Consider the following 26,503-nt stretch of genomic DNA (forward strand, 5'->3'; position numbering starts at 1 on the left):
TCCCTGTGGCTGGGGGTTGGCGCCCTGCTCTTAGCCCCGAGAGCAGCTCTGTCTGGGATTTCCCCTGTGCTGCCTTACCGAGGCGGGCGTTCAGGGTTAAAAATAGCAAGTGATCCCATCCGCTGCTTATGACTGTGCTGCTGTGCCAAGATTCAGCGGGAAGTCTCCCCTGGGTAACCACAGGGACCCGTGTGCAGGTCCACACCCCTCTGCTCACAGGCCTCGTCTGGTTCCCAGCGTGCTGGATTCGACTGGAAGTTAAAGCCGTCGTCGGAACCGGGGAGTTTCAATACCTCGGGCTTATCAAAAGAGCTCAAGTGTGTGTGAGAAGTCCACTCAGTCCATAGGCTTAATAGCCGAGGACAGTACGGAAATCAGGAAATCTTTGTGTGGTTTTCAGAACGAATTGCTTGCAGTCTCACACTTAGAGCCAACTGAAACACATGTAAATACATGTAAACATATGTAAATTATTGTCAGCTGACCCCAGCAGACACCAGGACTATGAAGACACGGCAGGTTTTAGGGCTCTGGTCCTACATCCCTGTGTTCACCACAAGCTCCTGTGGAACATTCCAAACCTGTGTTTGTACAATGCCCATGGGTGATGGTGTGATAGTCAAGGCCTCCTTTCTAGAAAGTCTGTTAGTTCTATTTGAAGAAAAAGAAAAAGAAAAAAAGAAGACAGCCTAGCCAGTGATGGGCAACCTTTGAGCTTGGTGTGTCAAACTTCGCCAAAAAACTGAGCATAACTCGGGTAGGGTGTCACTTTGAGGAAAAAACATTATTTCGTAAATGTTTCATCCTCAGGAGCAGCAAATGTTTCATCCTCGGCATGTGGCCGCGTGTCATCAGAAATGACTACGCGTGTCAGTGCTGACACGCGTGTCAGAGGTTCGCCATCACTGGCCTAGGCGGTCAACTCTTTGTTCCTTCCTCCCGTTGTTCTGTGTGCATAACCGTTATTACTACCGGAAATCACCAGTGTTTCACCTGTATATTCCCAGGCCTTCGCCCATTGCACATACCCCATGAGGGCAGAAACGTTTCCTCTTACACTCCACAGCACACAAAGATTGTTGAACGACTATAAACACCTTCAGAGAGCACCGTTACCCATCCTGCTCTTTATATGTTAAAATGTTGGCACCCAGGACATTTAAATTATTGAAGAAATTTTCAAAACAACAAATAAATGAATCTGAATAAAAGTGAATAAAAGCCCGGGTCTCCTTGCAGCTGCTCTTCTCTCGGTTATTTTTGAGGAGTCGCCTACTCCAGTAGTCACCCAAGTAGTATTTATTGATGGTCAGTGTGCCAGCACCTCCTCGGGTGTTGTGATGATCCCAGAAAGTGCAATAACATGATTCTTGCCCCAAGGAATTTATTATCTAGTGAGAACCATAAAACACGTCTGCGGAAACTACTCCCCCAAATGATTGCTCCCCGAAAGTGAATAAAACCACTGACTCTTCGGCATATCCATCGGGGACACAATGCAGTTTGGTAAAAGTTGAGTATGTTCCCCAGTATAGATCTCCATCCATTACCAAAAGCAGCCACTCGTGTGTCTGTTATCTAAGATATGTTTTAGTCACCGTGGACACGTGCGTAGAATCTAGGGCTCTTTGGATGGGATTATTGGATGTGACTTCTACTAGGTCCCGAGACCATAACGTCTTCTGTCACACAGTCCACTGACCCCCTGACAGCCGCCATGAGGGAGTGGTGAGAGGTGGACTGGAAGGAACAATGAGCTAAATGTTCATCTTGAGGCTCTTACCCAAGGCCTGAGTTTGTCTGCCTAATGACTTGAGGATTACAGTTGTTAACATAGGACAGACAGAAATGCCATGTTGTCAGCAAAACTTCGATGGTATCAAAATAAATGAGTCACGTAATTTCAGCTTTTGAAGGTGGGGCTTGAGAAACCAGAAAGCAGGCTTTCCTGGCCAGCAGGGGTGAGATGGCAGATGCCAACCGAGGGCCCCTCACCACCACCCCGCCAAGTGCCGGGCCACCCGGGCCTGGTCTGGCGCGCTCACAGCTAAGGGAGAGGCTGCTCTCCTGGCCAGCCTTCAGATGCACCGCGAAGCACACGCCTCTGCCGGAGCCCCGCCTCTCCAGCAGATCCCAGATTCCCAGAGGGGGTGTCGCTGGGCAGTTTCATCGCTCAGGGCTAATTATTCATCTGAGAATCCACCCAGGAGAGTTGCTAAGCTGGTTTGCAGGCTGTTTGGTGGAGAGTTTTTAAAGGGACAGTGCCACATTTGAACAGATAATTTTATTTTACATAAAATTACACACGGAAAGAAGAGTGAAATAACAAGTAACTCTGACAGAATAAGGGGGACTTTAATTTCCGTTCTTAAAAACTGTATTAAAAACGAACCAAAGAGCATGATGTAACTGCTCATCAAGCACCCTACTTACAAGGCGCATTTAGAGTTTGTGTATATGTGGTGTGGTTAAGTTGCGGATGAATGGAGGGAAGTTAGAAGTGTGCCATATGTTAATGTGGGGAAAGCATGATAAAATATCACTCAGTCAAAGTTGGTTTAGAGGCTCTCCGCATGCGTGTGCATGTATCTATCCCAAACAGCCTTTCTTATCTTGGAGAAAGCAGAGCCTATGAGTACTGGATTCCTTCACTCTTCTCTTTGGAGTGACATTTGCTTAGGCACAAAAGGGGCGAAAGAAATGCTGTTACAACCACCGTTTTCACATAGTTTTCTGAGAACTTTGATTTGGCAGAAATCCTGTGCCCCAAGTACCTGTTCCCCGGATCTTAAAGGGAGAGAGCTATAATTTTAAAAATACAACTAAGTTAACAACTTAGCATGCTTTAAAGAGCCTTGGTTTAGCCCCAAGCTTTCTCTGTCTGTGTCCACATCTTCTGAAATCTGCATCCAGAGCCCCGCCCGATGCCTTAACCAGGAAGGGCCCTGCAAATGGTGCCTTGAATGAATTGCTAACTGCATCGAAGGCTGTTTTCTATTTTAAAGGAGCAGGTCTCGAGTTGGATTTCGTGCGTGAATATCTCTGTATGTTTCTATCTATAATATGTGTTTTATAAATATCTACACCACTGAATACAGCTATAAGGCCTATGGTAGAGTGAAAGTAGAATGATTTGAGTGATCTAATAAAGACTTGACACTTCATATTTTATAAAATACATTTTTATTGATTTCAGAGAGGGAGAGGGAGAGACAGAAACATCAGTGATGAGAGAGGCTGCCTCCTGCATGCCCCCTACTGGGGATCGAGCTCATGACGCAGGCATGTGCTTTGACCAGGAATTGAACTGTGATCTCCCTGTTCATAGGTCGATGCTCAACCACTGAGCAACACCAGCCAGGCGACACTTCATATTAAAACACAACCAATTTGAGATTCAGGTGTGTAAACAAATTTCTTTAAGAAGCTTAAATATTGTCATAAGCTCAAGTAGGAGGATAAATAACATTTATTTGTAGTACAGTATTCCCAGGCACTAGACTTTGCGTAAATATTATCACATTAAATTGTTACCAGAGTCTTTTAGGTGTTATTCTGCCTATTTTTTAGAGATGAAGAAGTTGAAGCTCAGAGCAACTCTCTTGTCAATATATGGGAAATTAGATCTTCCTGACTCTAAACACAGTGTCCTTTCTACACACCTATGAGCATTTTTAGTCATTCATATCTTAGTACAAATTATTTTATTCACCTCTTAGTCTGAGTCAGTTTATTCTGATTTATTTCCTGCTGAATATAACATGTCAGTCTTCCTGGGAAAGGGAAGGTTTGAGGAAAAGAAAGAGGGGTGAACAATGTTGAAGAATAAAAGTAGAAATCTGGGGTACTTTGCTGATGCTTTGTAAACACAACATGAGGTTTTAAGGTGCTTAATGTCTGTGCTTCCACTGAGGGCATCTTGTGGGAAAGAAAGGACACACTGAGGGGTAAAGACACCAGCTTAGCATGTTGACATATTTGCTTTAAAAATGGGGAGTGCAGCAGCGTATCATGAAACAGTGAGGTGACGCAGAGTGCATCCTTGTTGGGAAAATGATTTCTAATTTACATAGGTTAGCTGAGAGAAGCGGAGCTCTGCTTTAAAATTCCTTTCACCTGTCTTTCCTTAGGTAGTGCTTACCGGACGGAGTGAATGATGATTAAGACGAATATGAGTGAAAAAACTCTCAGTTTTGGGACAGATTTTCTCTGCATGGGGCCCAGGGCACCGCTTCAACTCTAGCAGCTTGGGGTTTGGAATGAGAAGGGCAGGTCCCCCGCTTTGTTCACGAGCCCCTGGTGCAGAGTATAATGTGGAGACTTCTCCTGTGCATGCCTGTTTAGGAAGAGGCAGTTGTAGTGGCTGTCATTCGGGTTCTGCAGAACAAATCATAACGTAGTAACTCAGGATATACAGTCGTCCCCCCTTATCCATGGTTTTGCTTCCTGAGGTTTTAGTTACCAGCGGTCAACTGCAGACTGAGAACATTAAATGGGAAGTTCCAGAAATAAACAGTTTATACGCTTTGAACTGCGCGCCATGCTGAGTAGCACAATGAAATCTAGTGCGTCCACCTTTGCTTTGCCTGAGGTGTGAGTCATCCGTGTGTCCTGCATGTCCGTCCTTAGTCATTCAGTAGCCATCTCGTTGTCAGAGCGACTGTCTTGGCAGCATCCACAGTATTTGTGTCCAAATAACCCTCCTTGTGGCCTAGAGCTATGTCGCAATGACTGTCATTCACCCCACCTCCTCTCCTCACATAGGCATTGATTCATCTCCCATCTTCACAAGAAGGGGGAGTAGAGAACAATATTTTGAGAGAGAGACCCCATTAACATCACTTTTATTAGCATATTGTTATAGTTATTCTATTTTATTATTAGATATTGTGGTTAATCTCTTACTGTGCCTAATCTATAAATTAAACTTTCTCATAGGTATGTATGCATGGGAAAAATCACAGGACATATAAGGTTGAGTACTCTACGGGGTTTCAGGCACCCCCTGGGGGTCTTGGAACATATCACGGTAGATAAGGGGGGCAATGGTATTTAAATGTTAACAAATTAGACTTTTTTCTACAACCGTTTGGCCTCTGTTTTTGTACCTGAGGGCAGCCCACCAGTGGTTAGGAAGCAGAGTCTGCCCAGCTTTAAGGAAGGCTCTACCACTTAGTAGTCGTATGACTTCAAGCCATTTACTCAATGGATCCCCGCCTCGGATGCCTCCCCTATCACGTGGGCTAATAAATTCACCAAACTCCTGAGCTTGTTGTGAAGGTCAAAAAGGACGGTCCGTGTAATATGCTCAGTGCAGGGCCTCGCATGCAGTAAGCTCTCAGTAAATGGTACCTCTTTCCCCCAGAAATGGGTTTTGAGGTTCCAACTGATCTTCAGTTCACATTCTAGTTAATTCTCCTCCATAAGAGTCCTGTATTCTCCTTCCCCTAAAATCCGGAGTTTCACCAGACACATACACAAACTCCTAGGGCAAACGTGACAGCAAAACATACAGAGGTAAGTCTGGAAGTAAGTAGGAAGGCAACCTAATTGGAGTCCCTTTCCAACCTGGTACCCTTCTTACACTCGCACGGGAATGGACATCCACTTGTTGGCTCTATGGATCTTCAGGAGCAGAGAGGAAACAGGACACGCTTTGTCTATGGAGTTAGGCTTAAATCTACTTCATCCCCAAAGGTTGACGATCGGGAAGTTCTAATAAAGGGGGAGGGTAATATCTTCCAGAGAATGAACACCCCAACATATTGCAGTTGGCGTTAATGTAGGTTCCTGTAAATAAAACATATATGAGTTTTAGAAAACACAGGAAACATGAATATCTCCCTCCCTTATTTACTCTTCTTATAAAATTTTCCAGAATGTTCTTTGGTCTGGAGCCCCTTACACATGCACCACTGGTGTGAAAAGAACCCTCAGAAAGAAAGTGGGGAGCGGGGGGCGTGCATGGGGACATCCTGTGCTCAGCTAAAGATTTTATAATCTCCAGTCAAATCTGTAGGCATCACTCAGAATCCTTGCAAACACAAATGGGCCTGACGCAACACTGCCTGTCCCACTTAAATGCGGTGTTTGCAGGTGTTAACCAGCTGTTAAAATGTATTTTAATAGGATGATTTTGTCATGGGATGCTAAGCATATTGTTTCCAGTGTCACTGCCACGCTGGACTGTGATGTTTTATTTATTTTTGCTGTCTCTCTCTAATTGCCAAGTGTATCATTCATGCATGTTTCATTGCTTACACACTTAAGCAGTGATGACCCTCTCCCTGCCATGTACACCAGCACAGTGATCTATTTGCAGAAGATGGCACCTTCGCAATCTTTTCTAGATGACATTAGATCATAATGTTATGATAGATTTTACTTCCATTTATTTAAAAGCTTATTCATCTGGATGTTAAATTTTATATATTCTCTCACCAGGCATTGGTAAACTAATGGGAGAAGGCAAATGGGGAGTTCATTGCAGAGGGGTAGAGGGTGTGTGTGTGTGTGTGTGTGTGTGTGTGTGTAAGGTGCATGTGTGTCTCAATACCAGGAATAATCTCACAGTGGGTATTTTGTTGAAAATTATACCACAGGTATTTTATGGTCATTAAAGATAATGTGACTATTCTGAGTTATTTCATTATCAAATATCACCACTTTCTTTTTTTCTCTCTCACAAACTAAGGTAAATTAGATGCCAAAGAAATTTTTATTATTCACTAGAGGCCCGGTGCATGAATTCGTGCATGGGTGGAGTCCCTGGGCCTGGCTGGTGATCGGGGCTGATCTGGGCCATCTCTCCCAGTCCCGATCAGGCTGATGGTGGCCGGCCGGCCAGCCGGGGAGAGACCATGGGAGGGCTTCAGGGTTATGTCTGGCTCTCTCACCCAGTCCCAATCGGCTGGACCCCAGCAGCAAGCTAACTTACCAGTTGGAGCATCTGCCCCCTGGTGGTTAGTGTACATCATAGCAACTGGTAGAGCAGTTGACCAAACAGTTGACAGATAGGTCAGACACTTAGCACATTATGCTTTTATTATATAGGATCAGTCACTGAATACTCTTCTTAGAGAAATATTTTTGTTCAATTAGAAAAATAAAAATCTATCAAAAGTTTTCTCTTAGGCCTTCAACATTTTCCCCAAATGAAAATAAGATTTTTACCTATTCCTTTTTACAAAAGCTTGTGTTTGAAACCACAATTAGACTCCCGTGGTTTCAAAAAGGCCATTTCTTCTTTGTCTTAAATGTCTGGTTTGTTGACTGGAGATGAATATTTTCCTGTCAGTTTTTTGGTGATGGTTGAGATAGACACAAATTTGCTATCATGAGGTATTATATTTAATGAAAAGTTGGAAATAACCAAAACACTAAGTATAATCTTTACAGGTTTCACTGATCAAAACTGCAACACTATCGTTGGTACATAAAGCCTGGAGAAATAGATTTTAATTTTAGAAAATAACCCACAGACTTTATTGCTAAAGAAATTTAATGCCAACACTTTCATCCAAAGCTTCCTTTAAAAATGTTAATGACTATTGAATAATATGTTAATGCATAATAAGATGCAGAGACTGAAAGAAAGTGCCACTTCTATGCCAAGTTTTCTCTCTGTCTATAGCAAGCTCATATTACACATTGCACTGGATCCCTCTGGCCAGAACAAGCCACCCTTCTTTTTAAAACCCGTACGGACACGGAGAGCGAGTGGACACTACAGCCGCGTGAGATGTGTCGCTCGCTGGGCATCGCTGTGGCTCAGTCCCTGCCCGGCTGCTCGGTCCCTTCACTCGGGAACTCTCTTCCAAGCCGCGGTGTCAGCTCTCACTTCGGTGCCAGAGTTCACAAAGACATCCCTGTCACGCTCCTTATCGCGCTGCTATTCTCGTGTTCCCGTCTTTCTGCTGAATGTGCCGCTGTCTCCCTGACAAGCTCTGTCCCGGCCCAAGGTCAGCCGCACTCAGAAGGACAAAAACGCACTTGCACCTCCCAACTGCTGTGGCCAGGAGCCCCGCACGCACACTCAGTGGTGGCCCCGACGGCCGCGCCGGTGTCTGCTGAGGACTCGGTGGCCTTCGCAGGCCATTCTAGCGAGGCGGGCACGAAACAGAATCCATTTGATGCCTCTTTGTCTTTTCTTCTCCATCCAAAGCCTTGTCACATGTCCCCGAGACGTCACACTCTCCCTTTTTATTCCAAGTGCCAGAGTCCAAGCCCGACCTCAGAGCTCCCCGGCTGTGTTCCCGGTGACTCGTTCCCCAGGCCTCTCCGTTCAGGGCAGCGTGGGCAATGCTGTCAGACTTGTCCCAAGAAATCTGCTCATCATGTCATTGTTCTGCCATCTCCCGACGAAGCAGCAAAGGCAGCTCACTGGGCACCATGTCAGACATGAAACATGTACCTGTCCTTTCTCATTAGCACGGTCTCACGTCCCCATTTCAGCTGAGAGCGGGAAAATGCGATCTAGACCCTTGCAGGTAACAGCATTCAAATCCCACCATTTCTCAGTCAATTCAGGACTCAAATAGTCACATGAAGGATGAAATCTCCTCTCCCTGCTCATTCTTCCTCCCGGCAGGTGTTCATGGCCGGGAGGACTTGGAGGTGTTCGTGGGTGGGAGGACTTGGAGGTGTTAGTGGGTGGGAGGACTTGGAGGTGTTAGTGGGTGGGAGGACTTGGAGGTATTCGTGGGTGGGAGGACTTGGAGGTGTTAGTGGGTGGGAGGACTTGGAGGTGTTCGTGGGTGGGAGGTCTTGGAGGTATTTGTGGGTGGGAGGACTTGGAGGTGCTCATGGGTGGGAGGTCTTGGAGGTGTTCGTGGGTGGGAGGTCTTGGAGGTGTTCGTGGGTGGGAGGTCTTGGAGGTGTTAGTGGGTGGGAGGACTTGGAGGTGCTCATGGGTGGGAGGACTTGGAGGTGTTCGTGGGTGGGAGGACTTGGAGGTGTTTGTGGGTGGGAGGACTTGGAGGTGTTCGTGGGTGGGAGGACTTGGAGGTGTTCGTGGGTGGGAGGACTTGGAGGTGTTCGTGGGTGGGAGGACTTGGAGGTGTTAGTGGGTGGGAGGACTTGGAGGTGTTCGTGGGTGGGAGGACTTGGAGGTGTTCTTGGGTGGGAGGTCTTGGAGGTGTTCTTGGGTGGGAGGACTTGGAGGTGTTCGTGGGTGGGAGGACTTGGAGGTGTTCGTGGGTGGGAGGTCTTGGAGGTGTTAGTGGGTGGGAGGACTTGGAGGTGTTTGTGGGTGGGAGGACTTGGAGGTGTTCGTGGGTGGGAAGTCTTGGAGGTGTTCATGGGTGGGAGGACTTGGAGGTGTTCGTGGGTGGGAAGTCTTGGAGGTGTTCATGGGTGGGAGGACTTGGAGGTGTTCGTGGGTGGGAGGACTTGGAGGTGTTCATGGGTGGGAGGACTTGGAGGTGTTCTTGGGTGGGAGGACTTGGAGGTGTTCGTGGGTGGGAGGACTTGGAGGTGTTCTTGGGTGGGAGGACTTGGAGGTGTTAGTGGGTGGGAGGACTTGGAGGTGTTAGTGGGTGGGAGGACTTGGAGGTGTTCGTGGGTGGGAGGACTTGGAGGTGTTCGTGGGTGGGAGGACTTGGAGGTGTTCGTGGGTGGGAGGACTTGGTGTTGTTCATGGGTGGGAGGACTTGGAGGTGTTAGTGGGTGGGAGGTTTTGTAGGTGTTCGTGGGTGGGAGGACTTAGAGGTGTTAGTAGGTGGGAGGACTTGGAGGTGTGTTGATGTTCATGGGGTGTGGGGTACACACTTATTTCCAGGGGAGCGACTCTTGTCCGTCCTCAGGCTGACGCCTCGCTGCAAGGACAGCGACAGGAAGCCTCTACCATTCGGGCTTTAGGGATAGCGACCCGGTAGGAAGGCAGACCTGCGGGTTTAGCTTATGGCAGGAATATCGCTTTTACTCAAGAGTGTATATTTATTTGAAGTGGCTTAATGTTAATTTGCAAAACACGGAAACGTTTTCCTTATGTTGAACGTTCCTGAAACTGCCTGCTGTGCTTGCTTGTGGTCCCCGCCTAACGCATCTGCGGCCTGCTGGCCTCCTTCCCGCAGGAATGCTCACCTCCCAGGAGCGTGCACAGTCCCGGGGCGTGCTTTCTGAACCCCACTCCGCACTGCTCAGGCAAGCCAGGTGTGATGGAGAAGATACTGAGCAGCCATTGGACACAGGCTGAGCCCTCAGCACAGCTGCCAACGGGGGAAGCGTGGGTGGGCTTACCACGCATCCTGGCTGAGGTCAGCCTGGGGCCCGTGACCTGCCAGGCTCAGGGGGTGCCATCCTGAGTGTGCACTCCTCTGCTCACACTGGATTCCTTAGGCAGGTTGAGTTCCGTTTGCTGTTACTTGGTTGAGAATGTTTGCATTTATTTTCATCAGGGATATTGGTCTATAGTTTTCATTTCTTACGAGTACCCTTCTCTGGCTTTGGTATCAGGATAATGCTGGCCTATAAAAGTGTTCGGAAGAGTTTGATCTTCTTCAACTGTTTGAGAGAGTTTGAGAAGAAATGTTTGTTTGTTTGTTTAAATGTTTGATACAGTTCACCAGTGAGGCCATCTGGTCCTGTGTTAGGAGGCATTTGACTGCTGATTCAGTCTCCTCGCTCATTACCAATCTGTTCAGATTTCCAATTTCTTCCTGATTCAGTCTTGGTAGATTGCGTGTTGCTAGGAATTTACACAATACTTCCAGGTTATCCAACTTGTTGGTATATAATTGTTCAGAGTAGTGTCATATGATTCTTTGTATTTTTGTAGCATTAGCTGTAAAGTATCCTCTTTAATTTTGACTTTGTTTGAGTCTTCTCTCTCTTTCTTTCTTGGTCTAACTAAAGGTTTGAATAACCAGATCTTAAAGACATTGATTGGTTTTCTTTTTCTTAAAAAAATGTATTTTCCTTATTTCTTCCCCGATCTTTGTGATTTCCTTTATTCTGCTAACTTTGGGCTTAGTTTGTTCTTTTTCTCCCTCGTTCCTTGAGGTGTAAAGTTGGGTTGTGTATTTGAGATATATCCGTTTTCATTGCTATAAGCTTCCCTATCAGAACTGCTTTTGCAGGATCCCATAAATGTTGATATGTTGTGTTTCCATTTTCATTTGTTTAGATATTTTTAAAAATTTCTTCTTTCACCCACTGGTTGTTGTTTAATTTTCACATATTTTTAGATTTTCCAGTTTTTTTTTTTCATATTGTTGATATCTGTTTTCATACCATTGGATCATAAAAGATTCTTGGTATGATTGTAATCTTAAATTTTCTCAGATTTGTTTCTGTTATTGGCATATGGTTCACCCTGGAGAATAATCTGTGTGCATTTGAGAAGAGTTGTGTTCTGGGTCTGGATTTTCTGTCTGAATAATGTATCCATCGTTGAAAGTGGGGTATTACCGTCTCCTACTATTGTAGTAACTTTGTCTATTTCTCCCTTCAGATCTGCTAGTAATTGTTTAATATATATAGATACTCTGATGTGTGAGTATATATTTACTCTTGTTATATAGTGACCTTTTTTTGTCTTTTGTTACCATTTTTGGCTTAAATCTGTTTTGTCTGGGTGGGTATTTTCTCATTCTCTCTTCTTTGCTCTCTATAATTCAGCCTCGGGGACTGTGGAGGTGGGAGGGGCAGTTTGCAGGGATCCTCTGTTCTCTCCTAAACTCAGGGCTGTTTTCCCTAGAAGGAAGGAGGGTGAATTGGCCAGCAACACCTGGTGAAAACAACAGAGAAAGAGAATGACTATAATTGGTTTAAATTATACAATTCCAACATCTCTTGTTAACACATTTTACTAGTTGCACACCTATTTCTATTTTATATGGCTTAATTGTACAACCTTAGGTCTACAGGCTAACATCTAGGTTTCAGTTCTTTAGTTCATTGCATAAATATAGTGGGAAAGCATTTTATGTGTTGTATAATCTTGACAAATGATTATTTGCAAGAGAGAATTATTTAATATACAGGGATATAAAATGTAAAAGGAGCAGGTTTTAGTCAGGTTCAATTTTCATAAAGAAACCAGAAATTCAAATAAAAAATATATTAATATCTTGAAAAAGGTACAGTGTACTTTCCCTCTCTTCTTAACATTATTTCTACTTTTGTTAATAATTCAGGATCAATACTATGAACAAGTATTGTTTTATTTACATGTACTTAGCTCTCTCACCTATTTGGCTGTTTCTAATCAGTATTACATTTGAAATTAAATTAATAAAGTTTATTTAAAAGTGTGCAAAATAGAAGTAAACAATTTCTAATGGAGGATCCAAAGGAATAGTCAATGCATAAAGTGCATGAGCTTTAAGTTTATTGATTTCATGACATTTATCCAATAGCTTCCTTATTGATCTTCTTGCCAATTCTTAAAAGATTATAATAATAAAAATAATAATATAGGGAAAGTTTTAAGAATTGAATGCCTTTTGGAAAGAAGTAGGCTCAATTCTTTGAAAGAATGCATTTTCCTGATTTTGAAAATGACTTTACTTTTAATCTGACATTTCATAGGAACTATTAATCTGAGATTCACTCTAAATTTGACATTCTATCAAATTGGATTCACCAAAATAAGTCTCTCTCTCTCTCTCTCTCTCTCTCTCTCTCTCTCTCTCTCTATATATATATATATATATATATATATATATATATGTATATTTTTAGAAGATAAACTACTAAATATATTTTAAAGAACTTTGTATTTATTTAGAAATTAAGTGTCTCATCTAACTCCATTTATTTAACAAACATAGGTTCCCTTTTCTTTCACAGAGAAGTAAAACAAAGCCGGTATTATTCCCACGTAGTCCCTGCCTCATTCGGGCATGTCTGGTGAGGTCTGACTCACTGAACAGAGAGAACCGTCTTTCAGTGCTGAGAAGAGGGACTTGTTTAAACAGAGCATTGTTAATCCGATGTAGTTGCAACAGGAGGCTACCTGAATGACTATTCTGTTATTTTTCACTAAACATTCATGCCTCTGAGTCATACCTAGGAGTTATAGCATCATAAATAAAAAGTGTAAAAAAAATAAAATAAAGTGGGAAATAATGATCTAAAAGTATATAATATTTTAAGCAAAGCATTGTTCCTCATCCTGGACTATTCTGCAAGATTTTTAAAATTCTTACAAGCCTACAGACAGGACAGTGCTTTTCAATGTTAGGCAACTGCTGGAGTAGCTTTGTCTCACAATCAAGCTATAGATTCAGGAAGAGAACTGAGTTACAATATCTTCTCCACACCTTTGTTACCTTATTATAATCTCTAAGTTTCACTTTTCTCTTTGGCCGGATGAAGATATGGTAATATTTGTTTGTTTTGTTCCAGGAAACTCTTAGAAAGAGGATTCCTTATGCATATAAAATGGTCATACATCCCTCACACTTGATTACTGGCCAAACAGACCAATGGGCAGACATATTGTAAACAAAGCAAAGAAACGGAGAGAATCAGCAGAGTTGAAAGCTGGCTCCTCAGTGTTGGCTTCACTGGATATTTGATATTAAGACATTCTTATTTCTATTTCTCAAGTTCAGCAGGATGTGCTTTGTGGTATTATTGAGATCACTAATCATAACAAAACACTGCAGAATAAGGCAATAATCAAAGAATCAACAGAAGAAAGCAATTTATAGACATTTTTGAATGGCATGCAAAAAGTGTCACTAATTATTAATTAAAGAAAAAAAAACACCTGGCCTTGTACTAGTAAAATATTATAATTACATGAATAAAATATATTATTTTTTAAAGTTCTTAAATGATATTAATAAAATACTGTATATATTCACTCTCAATGCATCATTCCCAGTATTACATACCATTAGAATTATATATACTGGTATACAAAGTATATATACTATATATATTTATTTATATTATATACAAAAATAAATATATACTTATAGACAATTTATGTGACATGATAAATCAGTGGTAAAAATGTATTTATTTAACCAGCAAAAGTGCATTGCATGTATAATGTATGATAGCAGGGTATGTTCTAGGACCAACACAATGCTAACTCTCACATCCGGGTTTTTTAACCTGAAGAAACATTACGTAAGGAGAAAAGTAATAGCATGGAACTAATTCTTTTATGAACTAGTTTAGGGAACACCAGAGTTGTGTGCAGAGTGGATTAGGGAAGAAAGTAGGGCATGCTAAAGTGTGTGTGTGTGTGTGTGTGTGTGTGTGTGTGTGTGTGTAGAATATAGACAAATCGTCGTGGGGGAACATAAAAATTAATTTAAGTTAATAAGAGAGAAATATTTATTAATGACTCTTAATGTAAAGGCAACCATGGGGCATAAAAGAAAAGCATAGACTTTCCAGTTAAAAAGCAAGGGAACAAAGAATCAACATTCTCTTTCTTCTGGAGCGTAAGATGGGTACACACACAGACTGCGTGGTGTGGTCCTGTGACTGAGTCTCACCAGTACACTGTGAATAGAAGCAACTTGTAAAACTTCTGCTGTACCTTAAAGAGAAATTGCCCACCGGGATTTTTCTAACCCTCAAGCTGAATACAAACATGTTCACACGCCAGCTCTGGCCATAAAGTGAAAAATGAAATCTGCGATGGGTCCAAACAACAAAATGGAAGGCACACGGGTGCCTGGATAGCGAAGTGGAGCAGAGTTGCCCTGGAAACCTCAGTTGCTCATCCTGGGACTGTTAACGTATGAAAGGCATAAATGCTTATTTTAATAAAGCCGCCCTATTTGGGGATCTCCATTACTATAGCTTAGCCTTTTCTATAACATTAGAAAAATCAGTACTGGAGGTGGGGCGCAGCCATCACAAAACCAGAAAAGATGTGATACTGGCATGAAACGCAGGTACTATACAGTGAGGACACAAATACAGTAGTCTGGAAAAATGGTCCCCCCATTATGTGTTGAAAATATTACTTGCAATGATTTACAAGAAAAATAAATTTCCTACTGAGCTTGTATCTGTAGATGAAGTAATTGGAAATTTCCAGACAGATTAAATGAGAAGAATGTTTATAGCATAGAATTCAGAAAACAGATATGCTTAAGACTAAAAAAAAAAAGGCACACACACAAAAAAATTTGGGTGTGGTTATTGGAACATGCAATACACTATACGCAAATAAATCTGCAGATCGCTATGTTTTTAAGGGATGTGCTATCTATTAGCAATCAGCACAGCCTGTAAAAACAAAATTGTGAAGCCTGAAGCAGTCCTCAAGAAATGCATCCTCTCCAACATTCACTTAAGAGTTGACCTGGAGTGTAAGAGACAAGAAACAGCTCCCAGAAGGCAGCACCAGAGGCCAGCAAGGGCCTTGGACAAAGGAGTTCCTCTTAGCAGAAGCGGGGCCGCCAGCTGGACCAGCCAAGGATTCCCTCCACCACTGGCTCAGACAGACGACCAGCTCCTGCCCAGCAGAGCGAAGTCTGCTCTAGCTCGTTCTCTCCAGTGTGTTTCTCATGCTTTTCTTGTCCAAGTTGGCGTTTCTATTGCAGTTACCCTGTTTCTATTGAAAAGGTTCGGGGATCAATTCCAACGTGTGGGTGTGGGGATTTCCTCCACACCCCCAAGCCATGCTTAGAACACCCGCTGGGTGTCCTAAAACTCAACTCAATCGGACCCTATCTCCCTGGAGACAGGATCAGATCCCACAGGCTAAGGGCTCAGTCCTACACCACTGCCCCCTCCCTCCTTCAGATGCCAGTTGTAAGCCCAGGTCCTGGCCTGGCCTTCTGGTCAACTAGCTATAGATCAAAAGTTCTAATGACCCAGCACTTTGGGTTTAATTAATTTATTTGAGTGGCTCACAGAACTCAGAGAAACATTGTACTCACTAGATCACTGGTTTGTTATAAGAGACTATCATCCAGAAACAGCCAGATGGAGGAGATGCATGGGACAAAGTATGTGGGAAGGCGCATGGATTTTCACACCCTCTCCAGGTGCAGCATGCTCCCAGCATCACCACGGGATCCACCCAGGGGCTCTCTGAATCCCCTCTCTCTCTCTCTCTCTCTCTCTCTGTAATGGAGGCTTCTTTGCACAGGCATGATTGATTAGATTGTAGGCCATTGGTGATCCATCCAACCTTCAACCCCTCTCTCCTCCTCAGAGGTCAAGGGATGGAACTAAAAGTTCCAACCCTGGATTCCTGATTGGTTCCCTTGACAACCATTCCCCATCCATAGGTGCTAACCAAAAGTCACTTCATTAGCATAAACCCAGCAGTGTGGAAAGAGGCTTGTTATAATTGACATGACACCCATTTCATCTCTGTGGCTCTGAAGTGATTTTAGGACCTCAGGATAAGAGGCCAAACATGGCAAAAGACGTTCCATTGCTCTTACTGCTCAGGACATTCCAAGGATTTGGGAGCTGTGAGCCAAGAACCATGAGCAAAGACCAAATCTATGTGAGAAATAGATTTTGGTCAGCTGAATAACCAAGTATGTATTTCTTGTAAATGAACATGTTGCACGCCTCCAGGCTGTTTCTTCAGGGGGTTGGGTGTGGGGGGAAGGTACCATATTGACTTGGTAAAGAGGACTGAACTTTAACCAGAGATTCTGAACTTTGAGCTGATGAAATAACTGGAGTTTGGATTTTCATGTTCCCTTGGAAAGGAAATGAATACGCTCTATTTCTGGAAAGAAATTTACATCTACATAGTTGGGTGGCTAGATAGAGCCAAGTATTGTTTCTGGGGCTGTTAACTTTCCACCAAATCCCGTTCTCCCTTCTTCCGTAACACTTCCTTCCATAAGCTGAGCAGATGGCTTCCCTGGCCAGTGTACATTTCCCAGAGTCCTTGCACATAACAATGTGACGTGACTACGTGCTTGTCAATGCGTGTGTGTAAAATTGCCGGGGACAATTTCTGCCTCACGTGTTTAAATCTAAAGAATTGCTCTGATTTCCTAGCTCTTTTTCCCACCCCCCTGAGGTGGGAGGCAGATACTGATCCCCACTCCCTTCAGTTGAAGACCCAGTTCCAAACATGTAAAAGGCAGTGAACTACAGGGTGGTAGAAAAACAAGACGGAAGCAACTCAGTTTTCTCAAAAGCCATTTACACAAGAGGTGCCTCCATGAACCGGGACCACTTTCTCCAGCACTGTAACATAATATAGAGAGACATTTCTATCTTTAAGTACTCTATTTATTCAAAATTCTCTGGAATAGCAGCTTAGCCTTTACCCTGATATAAACAGCTATTTAAGGAAAAGTAGCAAAAGGAAAGGAAAGGCCCAAAGGAAACAACAACAAATATACTATGTAATAACATCACATTTGCGGAACAAATAAAATCAGGCATGTTTGTTATTTTTGCTCAAAAATGCATGCATTAAAAAGGTGACAAGGAAGGGTAACAACATAAAAGCTAGCCAATAGTAATAGAGCAGGCAAAGGCAATTCAAGAGGAGGAAAGACAATATTAATGCCAGGCAAAGGAGAATTCAAAATTCAAAGCATTAAATATAATGAAAAAAGATACAACCCATGAAAAAAAGTATGATAGACATATGTAACAAATAATAAAAAGGCTAAAATTTGCAGACATTAAGAGATTATGATAAAATCATAATTATGCAAGGGATTTAGTATACTGAGTGAATTCATAATTATCAGAACAAGTAAGCAAAATATAACAAAGGATAGAAGATCTGGCTAGTTGAACAGCAAGCATGTTTTAATAGTGCATCCAATGGTCCAATAACTTACATGTCCATTCAATTCTCATGTCCCTGAAACATTTAGAAAAACCAGTCATGCACTTGGCTGTGAATAAAATCTTTTAAAAATTCCCATCCATATTACATAATCACAATGCAATAGCTAAAAAATAACATAAATGTGATTTTAAAACTCACAAGATTTATTTACTTTTCATAGAAAACACTCTTAAAAAAATTCTCTGCCCTGGTTGTGTGGTTTAGTTGATTGGGGTATCATTCTGTACACCAAAAGGTTGTGGGTTCGATTCCACGTCAGGGCACATAGCAGGGTTGTGGGTTTAATCCCTTGTCGGGGCACATTAGGGAAAAGGCAGAAGGTATTATCAGAACCTCAGTTTAAGATCAAGACCAGAATTGCAGTCTAGGAAAATGCTGGGAATTAAAGTTGTCAGGATGAAGGGTGGGAAGTGAGGTTGATGAGTCCTCGACTGTGGGAGAGGAGGGCAGAGCCTGGAATCTCCCAGCACACAACCCAGGAGACTTAAGTCTATATGAAGATTCATCCTACAGCTTTGCCCACAGCTCATTATCCTGCCGTTGGGGGAGCCTTTGCTGGCTTCTGTGAAGGCCTTACTCAGATGAGGCTCAACTCTGTCTTATTTCAAGGCTACATTTCAAGTAGTCTTTAAAGAATGGCTGATGACCCTGGTAACCTAGCAGCAGCTTCCAAACCGGAAGACACAGCAGAGTGACCTAGGGGGTGTGTTAAAATGGGCCTTGTGGGCCGACCTTGTCAAATGAATAAGAGTATCTGGTCGAGTAAGGATCTGGAATCTGTATTTTTACTGGACTCCCCGGAAGGAATGATACAACCATAAAAATGAGAACAGAATCTTCAATGTTATTAAAAATTAGAAATTAATTATTTTTCTCGTTCTCCAAGCACATTTTTTTTTCTCTTTGAATTGGCCCAAATTTACCAATGTCATTCCTTTTAACTTTCTTCAAGTCTTTTTATTATTCTGTTTAAAATCAAAATAAAGCACACTTTGTCAAACAGGAAGAGATGTTCTATTCAGAAAGGTATTGTTGTTGTTGTTGTTGTTGTTTAATGAGACAAGAAAAGAAAGAGAATATGGACTGTCATTTAGCAGTGGTGACTACGTATTTTAGGCCAGCAACTCCAAATGCTTGATCCAAGAATATAAGGGTCAGCACACCTTTTCGTGGTGAGGTTGGCTTTTCCCAAAACTTCAGTACCATGGGGAGTCTTGATTTTTCTGAACATTAGGTGAATTCCTAAAAAGTCCCAGCTGTTAAGCTCTGATTAGAATATGCGCAAAAATCAGTCACTTTTCCTCACTGCTATCCTCAATTAGACCACAGTCACATGGCTGACCCCAGTGTGACATCCGGCCACTGTTTTGGAAGACTGTCAAGTAATGTCTATTGAGCTCTTACAGAATCTGTGCTAGATACCTTACATCTTTATTTTAGGACAACTATGTATTATTTCATTATTTTCACTTCACATATAAGAAGACTGAGGCTCAAAAAAAGTAATTTACTCAAAGTACATAGAATACCAAAGTGGCATAATAAGGTTTTGAGTCCTGGGCTTGCTGGCTTACTGTGCTGTAGACTCAGTGCTCTGGGAAAGCTGCATGGTAATAACTAAAAATGATAGGACACAATTCCGTTTTTAACCAAAAAAAACATAAAAATGACAGGCGATTTCAAAAATGGTTTAACTAGGAAAGATTATAAAGGCCATCTACCTTAACTTTCCAATTTGAAGCTGAGAAAGCTGAGATGAAAAGACATTGAAATAAAGCTCAAAGTCATACTGTTAGTGAGTGGATAAACCAGGTCTCCTGATTCCCATGTACCAGTAGTATGCGGTTCCAACAAGCACCTTAGAGATGTACAAGGATAACAGGGTTCTGCAGGGATAACATGGATGTGGCTAGGGAAGACTTCGCACTGTGTAAATGGAACTCAGTCTGTATGTTAATAAACAAGTAATGTAAAGGCTGTGTGTTGTTTAAGGTTAATGTATTAGGCCAGGGCTGGAATCTTAAATGCATGTGATGCCTCAAGAAAGATATAAAGACTCCCGGTTTACTCCTGGGATGCCGACAGCTGGGAGGAACATGACTCTCACCCTTACAGTCATGATAAGAAGTCAATCTACACATTTATGACTTGACTTTAAACCCCCGAGAGAGCTGCAGTCATAGGACAGCTATGTAGCCTGACAGATAAGAAGAGAGAAATACCTGCAGGGGGAGAGGGATGTGAGCACTTCACCTGGTGCGGATGCACCCGGCACACACACACACACACACACACACACACACACACACACACACAGAGTCCCGCGCAAGAGTCCAGTGAAGGGACTGGCGGGAGCCAAGAGGGAGCTGGGAGAGTGCGGAGACGCTGAGGCCCATCGGTGTGTGCGAAGTCCCCGCCCTCCTTCGGCTCTTCTCCAGGAAGCCCACCTGGCTCTCACGAAAAGATTGATGGGCGAGAGTCCCGAGGCCGCGATTGAGCCACACTGGCCAGGGCTGGTCATTTCTTACAAAGCTGAGCATTCCCTTACCAAAGGACCCAGAATCCCATTCCACTAATTACCCCAGAGGAATGCAAACATAGGTTCTGTTCACACAGAAACCCCTATGGAAATATGTATAACAGTTAATTCATAGCTGTTAAACACTGGGGGAAACCCCAATGTCTTCCATGGAAGAAGGGATAAACAAACCCTGGGAAGTGGAACAGAAGGGAACGGATTTGACACACGCAAACAGCACGGTTGACTCTTGAAAGCATTTGTAAGCGAAAGAAGCCAAACCTAAAACCCCACAAACCGTAGGGTTCCGTTTACATGAAACGCTGAAAAAGGCAAAACTCTAGGTTTGGAGAACTTGTTAGTGGTTGACAACGGTTGGAATAGAGGTTTACTATAAAAGGCAACACGGAGGAATGTGGGGGATTGATGGAGCTGTTCCAATAAATTCTGTGGTGGCTAGATTGATGCCACCGTAATGACGTGGTTATTATTTAATAGTCACGGAGTGAAACGGGGAACCGGATAACATAGGCATGCCCTTTACACAGCTTTGCCAAGAAGCTGCATTTAACACTCTCTACATCTATTCCCCGTTGATCGACGGGGGAGCGCCTGGACAAGGGCAATTTAGATGCGTGCCCAGTAAGATCTGAGTGATGTGGAAGGAGACCTACCTGGCTGCCAGTCATACCTGGGAACGAATTAGTGGCCAGAATGGGTCTGGCCACTGCAGGCGCGAAGCCTGAATATTGAAAACTTCCAAACGAAGGAAGTTCTCTCTCATCTCTCTCATGCACTGGGCTCCCAGCTCTCCCGTGGCAGGGCATGTGCTCCCGTGTGCCCACCTGGTGCACGGCCGTGTTGGACTCCACACATGGACGGATGGACTTTCATCAGCCTGCACGCTGAACCACGCCCGCTGCAACATGGACCGGCAGCTCTGGACCCTGGCCTTGTTCCCGGCTCTGCTGGAACCCCAGCTGCACCTTTCCTAGGACTGGCTTAAAGGCAAGAGACTTTGGAACCCAAGAACTGTAACCACGCCCACAAAATCTTCCCATCCCACCCTCCCGCAGGAATCTTAGAAAATGCATTTTCTGAGATATCGCAAGCACCTTATTCCCACTCGTGTCTGGGAAATCTGGCCCGTTAATGCCTCCTGCAACAATAGGACTGAGTGCGTTTGTCAGAATGCTTTGAACTCCAGACCACAGGGGTAAATTGTACTAAGTGTAAATTCAAAAATGTGTTTGAAAAATGATGTGAATTGTTTGTGTTGCTGTACACAGAGTGCGGAATGGAAGTCATTTTTAGGGCTAGTCATGTTTAGCAAGTATTTTCTATGTACAATTCGAATTTGTCCTTACTCGTAAATGCTTGAATGATTCCAGGGTGAAATGCCAAGAGAATGCTTTCTCTAACAGATAACACTAAATTAGAACTGGAATGAGCTTGTCTCTTGATCTGTGACCTAGCTACATTCAACGTAATGTGCATTTATTATATTTACTAATTTAAAACAATAATTGTTTGTTTCTTAACTACTTAACATTGAGATGAATCCTTTCCTTCTTCCCCACGACTATTCATTGTTATACTCTCTCTCCATCATTTTACCAGGCATCTGAGTGTTAATTCATTAAAGAATGCCCGTGGGTGTGGGGAGGAACCACAGGTCTGAGGTATGTTGGACACATGCTGTCCTTACCTAAGTGTGTTCCAAGTGACATGATTACATGGCTCAGCTATTCAGTTCACATTGCCTTGCTCTCCAAAGGAACAATGACAAAAATTTTAAATTATAATCAGCTTTACTCATATTTCTAAAAATCCTTTCAAATATATCCTTAATTATTTGAATGACGTGCACACATGCTGAAAAGGAATCAGATGGTGGAAACTTTTTAGTACTGTGGGAGCTATTTTTCAACAAGTGTTCATTTTAGGATCCATCGCTTATAAATAAAGTTATCCTGTTGTTACTAATCAGTAGCCTTGAAATCTAGAGCGGTTAATGCAGATGCTCTGTTTAAAGTGTGGAGGAGGCTAGTGACAGGAGCCTGAGGTGGGACTCTCTCTTTCCCAGCCCATAATGTATTAATGATCCCAAAAAGCTTTTGGAGAAAACCCCTCTACCTGCTATTTAAGACAAAGGAAATCACAGAGATAAATTCCAAAAGGGGATTCTAAATATGCCAATGCATTTCTGACCGGCAGAAGCATAACCGTTTTCTTTCTAATACAGTATCTAGGGCTTACTCTTTGGAATCAACATGCAATTTAAAAATGAGGCCGTTCTGGGACAATGAAGACGAACATTTACATTTGCTTAACCATTCTGATCGGTGTATGGAGCCAGGCCAGTAGCACCTAAAACGTATCCCCTCAAGATGAAGGATAAATGGGGTTAGAGCTGCGTGTCCCAAGCAGAATTGCCGTCTTTCCAGATCCAAGGTCCGCTGTGGCGTTCCTCCTTTGGGTCACACACACCTTCTCATTCACGCAGACTCAAAGCCACACCATCGGGGACTCATGCTCTCCCCTCTCCCCGCACCGCCACCCCTGTTGGTCATTACGCCGCTCCACTCCTACGTCTACTGTATCTCCCGAATGCATCTGTCCCCCCAGTGCTCTTTCTGGGCCCCAATTCTCTCACTCTCTCTGCATGAAGTTTTGTTTTTTTTTTTAATTCTTTGTTGTTTAAAGTATTCCATGAGTCTCCCTTTTCCCCCATTGACTTCTCCCCCACCGCCCCCAATCACAAGCCCTCACGCCCCTACTGTCTGTGTCCATTGGTTATGCTCATGTGCATGCATACAAGTCCTTTGATCTCTTACCCCCTCACCCCCCGCCTTCCCTCTTAGGTTGTATAGTCTGATCAATGCTTCTCTGTCTCTGGATCTGATTTTGTTCATCAGTTTATGTTGTTCATTATATTCCACAAATGAGTAAGATCATGTGATATTTATCTTTCTCTCACTGGCTTATTTCGCTCAGCATAATGCTCTCTAGGTCCATCCATGGTGTTACAAATGGTAAAAGTTCTTTCTTTTTTATGGCAGCATAGAATTCCATTGTGTAGATGTTCCACAGTTTTTAATCCACTCATCTGCTGATGGGCACTGAGGCTGTTTCCAGATCTTAGCTATGAACATAGGGGTGCATATGTCCTTTCTGATTGGTGTTTCTGTTTTCTGCATGAAGTTTTGCCTTGGTTTCCCGCCCAGCATGCTTCTTCTAGAATTGGGGTCTTCTAGATGTTTTAGTCCGTATCCTAAATCTAGTTGTGTGGTTTGTCTCTTCCCCAGCTTTCCAGCTACATGAAATCCTGTGACTACTTAAGGTCAATACGACAGTGACTAGGTCAACTCTCATTTTATAGAGGGTTTTTCCCTTCCCTTCCCTTCCCTTCCCTTCCCTTCCCTTCCCTTCCCTTTTTTCTTTTCTTTTCTTTTTTTTTTTTTTAATTTCTTTATTGATTAAGGTGTCACATATTTGTCCTCATCCCCCCATTCCCATCCCACCCCTCTCCCCACGCATGCCCCAACCCCCTGTTGAACTTAACCGTTGGATAGGCTCATATGCTTGCATACAGGTCCTTTGGTTGAACTCTCCCCCTCCCCCCACCCTCCCCTATCCTCCCTCTGAGGCCCGATAGTCCGATCGATGCCTCCTTGCTTCTGGTTCTGTTCTTGTTCCTCAGTCTATGTTGTTCAACATTTCCCCTAGATGAGCGAGATCATATGTCACTAGATATATACTAATAAGAACTGAATGTGAGACGAGCAATAATAGTTATGCTGACAGGCAAATGAATCAGACTGTAGCGAGCTTCCCCCTGGACCAACAGTTCTTTTGAGACCCAATTTCAATGTCCAGCAGTTCCTTATGTGTACATGTCAGCACTGACCCCTCAGCTCTGGATGGTGGACAAATGGTGGTAACGGAGGTCCGACTCCCTCTGGTTTGGTCTCGGCCGGACCCAGGGGCACGGCGTCACCCGGATTAAGGGGCACGTGGCCACACCCATACCCAAGGGGCGCGTGGCCTCACCCGGGCCTGAGACCCAGCCTCACCCGGATGGATCCAGGGGCACACGGCCTCACCCGGACCCAGGATCCGGCTTCACCCGTACCCAGGGACGTTTGGCCTCTCCCAGACCCAGGGGCACGTGGCCTCACCCGGGCTTAGGTACACAAGGCCTCACCCGGATCCAGGGACACATGGTCTCACCCGGACCCAGGGACGCTTGGCCTCTCCCAGACCCAGGGGCACGTGGCCTCACCCGGGCCTAGGTGCACGAGGCCTCACCTGGATCCAGGGACACATGGTCTCGCCCAGACCCAGGGACGCTTGGCCTCTCCCAGACCCAGGGGCACGTGACCTCACCCGGGCCTAGGTGCACGAGGCCTCACCCGGATCCAGGGACACATGGTCTCGCCTGGACCCAGGGGTGTGTGGCCTCTCCCAGACCCAGGGGCACGTGGCCTCACCCTGGCCTAGGTGTGCGAGGCCTCAACTGGATCTAGGGACATCTGGCCTCACTCGGACCCAGGGGAGTGCGGCCTCCCCCAGACCCAGGGGCGCTTAGCCTCACCCGGGCACGGGACCCAGCGTCATCCGGGTCCAGGGGCACATGGCCTCACCCGGACCTGGAATCTGGCCTCACCTGGGCCCAGGGGCACGTGGCCTCACCCAGACCCAGGGACGTGAGGCCTCACCTATACCCAGAGGCGTGTGACCACACCCGAGCCCAGAGGCGCGCAACCCCGCCCGCACCCGGGTCCCAGCGGGGCCCCGTTTTCCCGATCCCAATTCCTGCCGGTCAACCCCCCCTCAGCAATTCCCCTGGCCATCCTTCCAGAGCTCCAGGACGGCTGCTGCAGAACTCGTCGGGCGGCGGCTCGGTGAAGCTCCGGTGCGCCCGGTGCATGGCGGCGGGCCGGTCCAGCGTCGCTGCGTCGGCCCTTGGGTCTGCAGCGGTGGGTCTGGCTTTTCTTTTCTTTTCTTTTCTTTCCTTTTCTTTTCTTTTCTTTTCTTTTCTTTTCTTTTCTTTTCTTTTCTTTTCTTTCTTTTCTCTTCTCTTCTCTTCTCTTCTCTTTTCTTCTCTTCTCTTCTCTTCTCTTCTCTTCTCTTTTCTTCTTTCTTTTCTTTTTAAAGCTAGATTAAAAAGTTTCCCTTACTGAAGTGGCGGAAGAAAGACGCTGATGTGTTTTTAGGCAGGAGGAATTTGCAGCAGTGTGAAGACTGGATTGAAAAAGGAGAGGGAGACAGTCTGACCCACCAGAAGGGCGGATGATTGTTTAGGAGGAAGGTAACGAAGGCCTGAGCGGGGTGGCTGGTGGGAGGGAGCAGGAGAGACAGACTGAGGAAGTGTCCAGTAGATACAACCTGCAGGATCCCAACAGGGCACGTTTAAGGGGACGAATGAGGAGGAAGCAGCAGGCCTGTGAGGTTCGGCTTCGTGGTGACCAGGTGGGAATGGCAGCGACGGGCGAAGGGAAGGGCAGATGCTGGGGGCGCTGGGGAGCACGGCAGGCTCCGCATTCACAGAGACCGGGTGCGCGTGTGCTCCTGGCACTTTATCCCTATGATACCAAACAAGCGTCATTTCTTTCTGCCTTAATCTGCGCCTCTCTCTCCCGAGGATAAATCCCTACCTCACAGGATTGCTAGGAGGATTGAGTGAGCAGCCAGCTACATCAAAGGCACCGCCACAGGGCGAGTCCTGGGCCAGGCAGGGGGTCATTGTCACTGTGCTATTGTGATGATTACGCGAAGGACAAGAGCACCCTCGTTGTCCATCAGGAGTTGGTGACTGCCTGTCTGTACCAGAGCAGACACTGGCAGGAGGCATTGGCATCCGGGGAACTGACGGGCTAATTGGGAGTCCAGCAGTCCATTCATGCCAGGTGACCTGTCTCGGGGAAGCGTCTCCCAGGTTGACTCAGCTCCTCTGCTTTGCCGTGGGCTGAGGCAGTTTGGAAAGGATCCGTGAAAGCAGCCAGGAGCATGCGGGCAGACTGGCTGCGGAATGCAGGAGGCAGCTGTCTGCGGAGGAGGCAGGGAGGGCGCCTTAATGAGAGGCCTCACTGAGGCCCAGCTGGGGGCCCGAGGGCGGGGACAGAGAGGACCTGCTGGAGCCGGAGCCTGGGCGCAGACGGGTGTGGTGTGGGAGCTGCTGGCCCGGTGCAGGCACCCTGGAAAGAGGGAGGGGCCTGGGAAGGGCC

The sequence above is a fragment of the Eptesicus fuscus genome, chromosome 12 (genome assembly GCF_027574615.1).
Source record: "Eptesicus fuscus isolate TK198812 chromosome 12, DD_ASM_mEF_20220401, whole genome shotgun sequence".
Taxonomy (NCBI): Eukaryota; Metazoa; Chordata; class Mammalia; order Chiroptera; family Vespertilionidae; genus Eptesicus; species Eptesicus fuscus.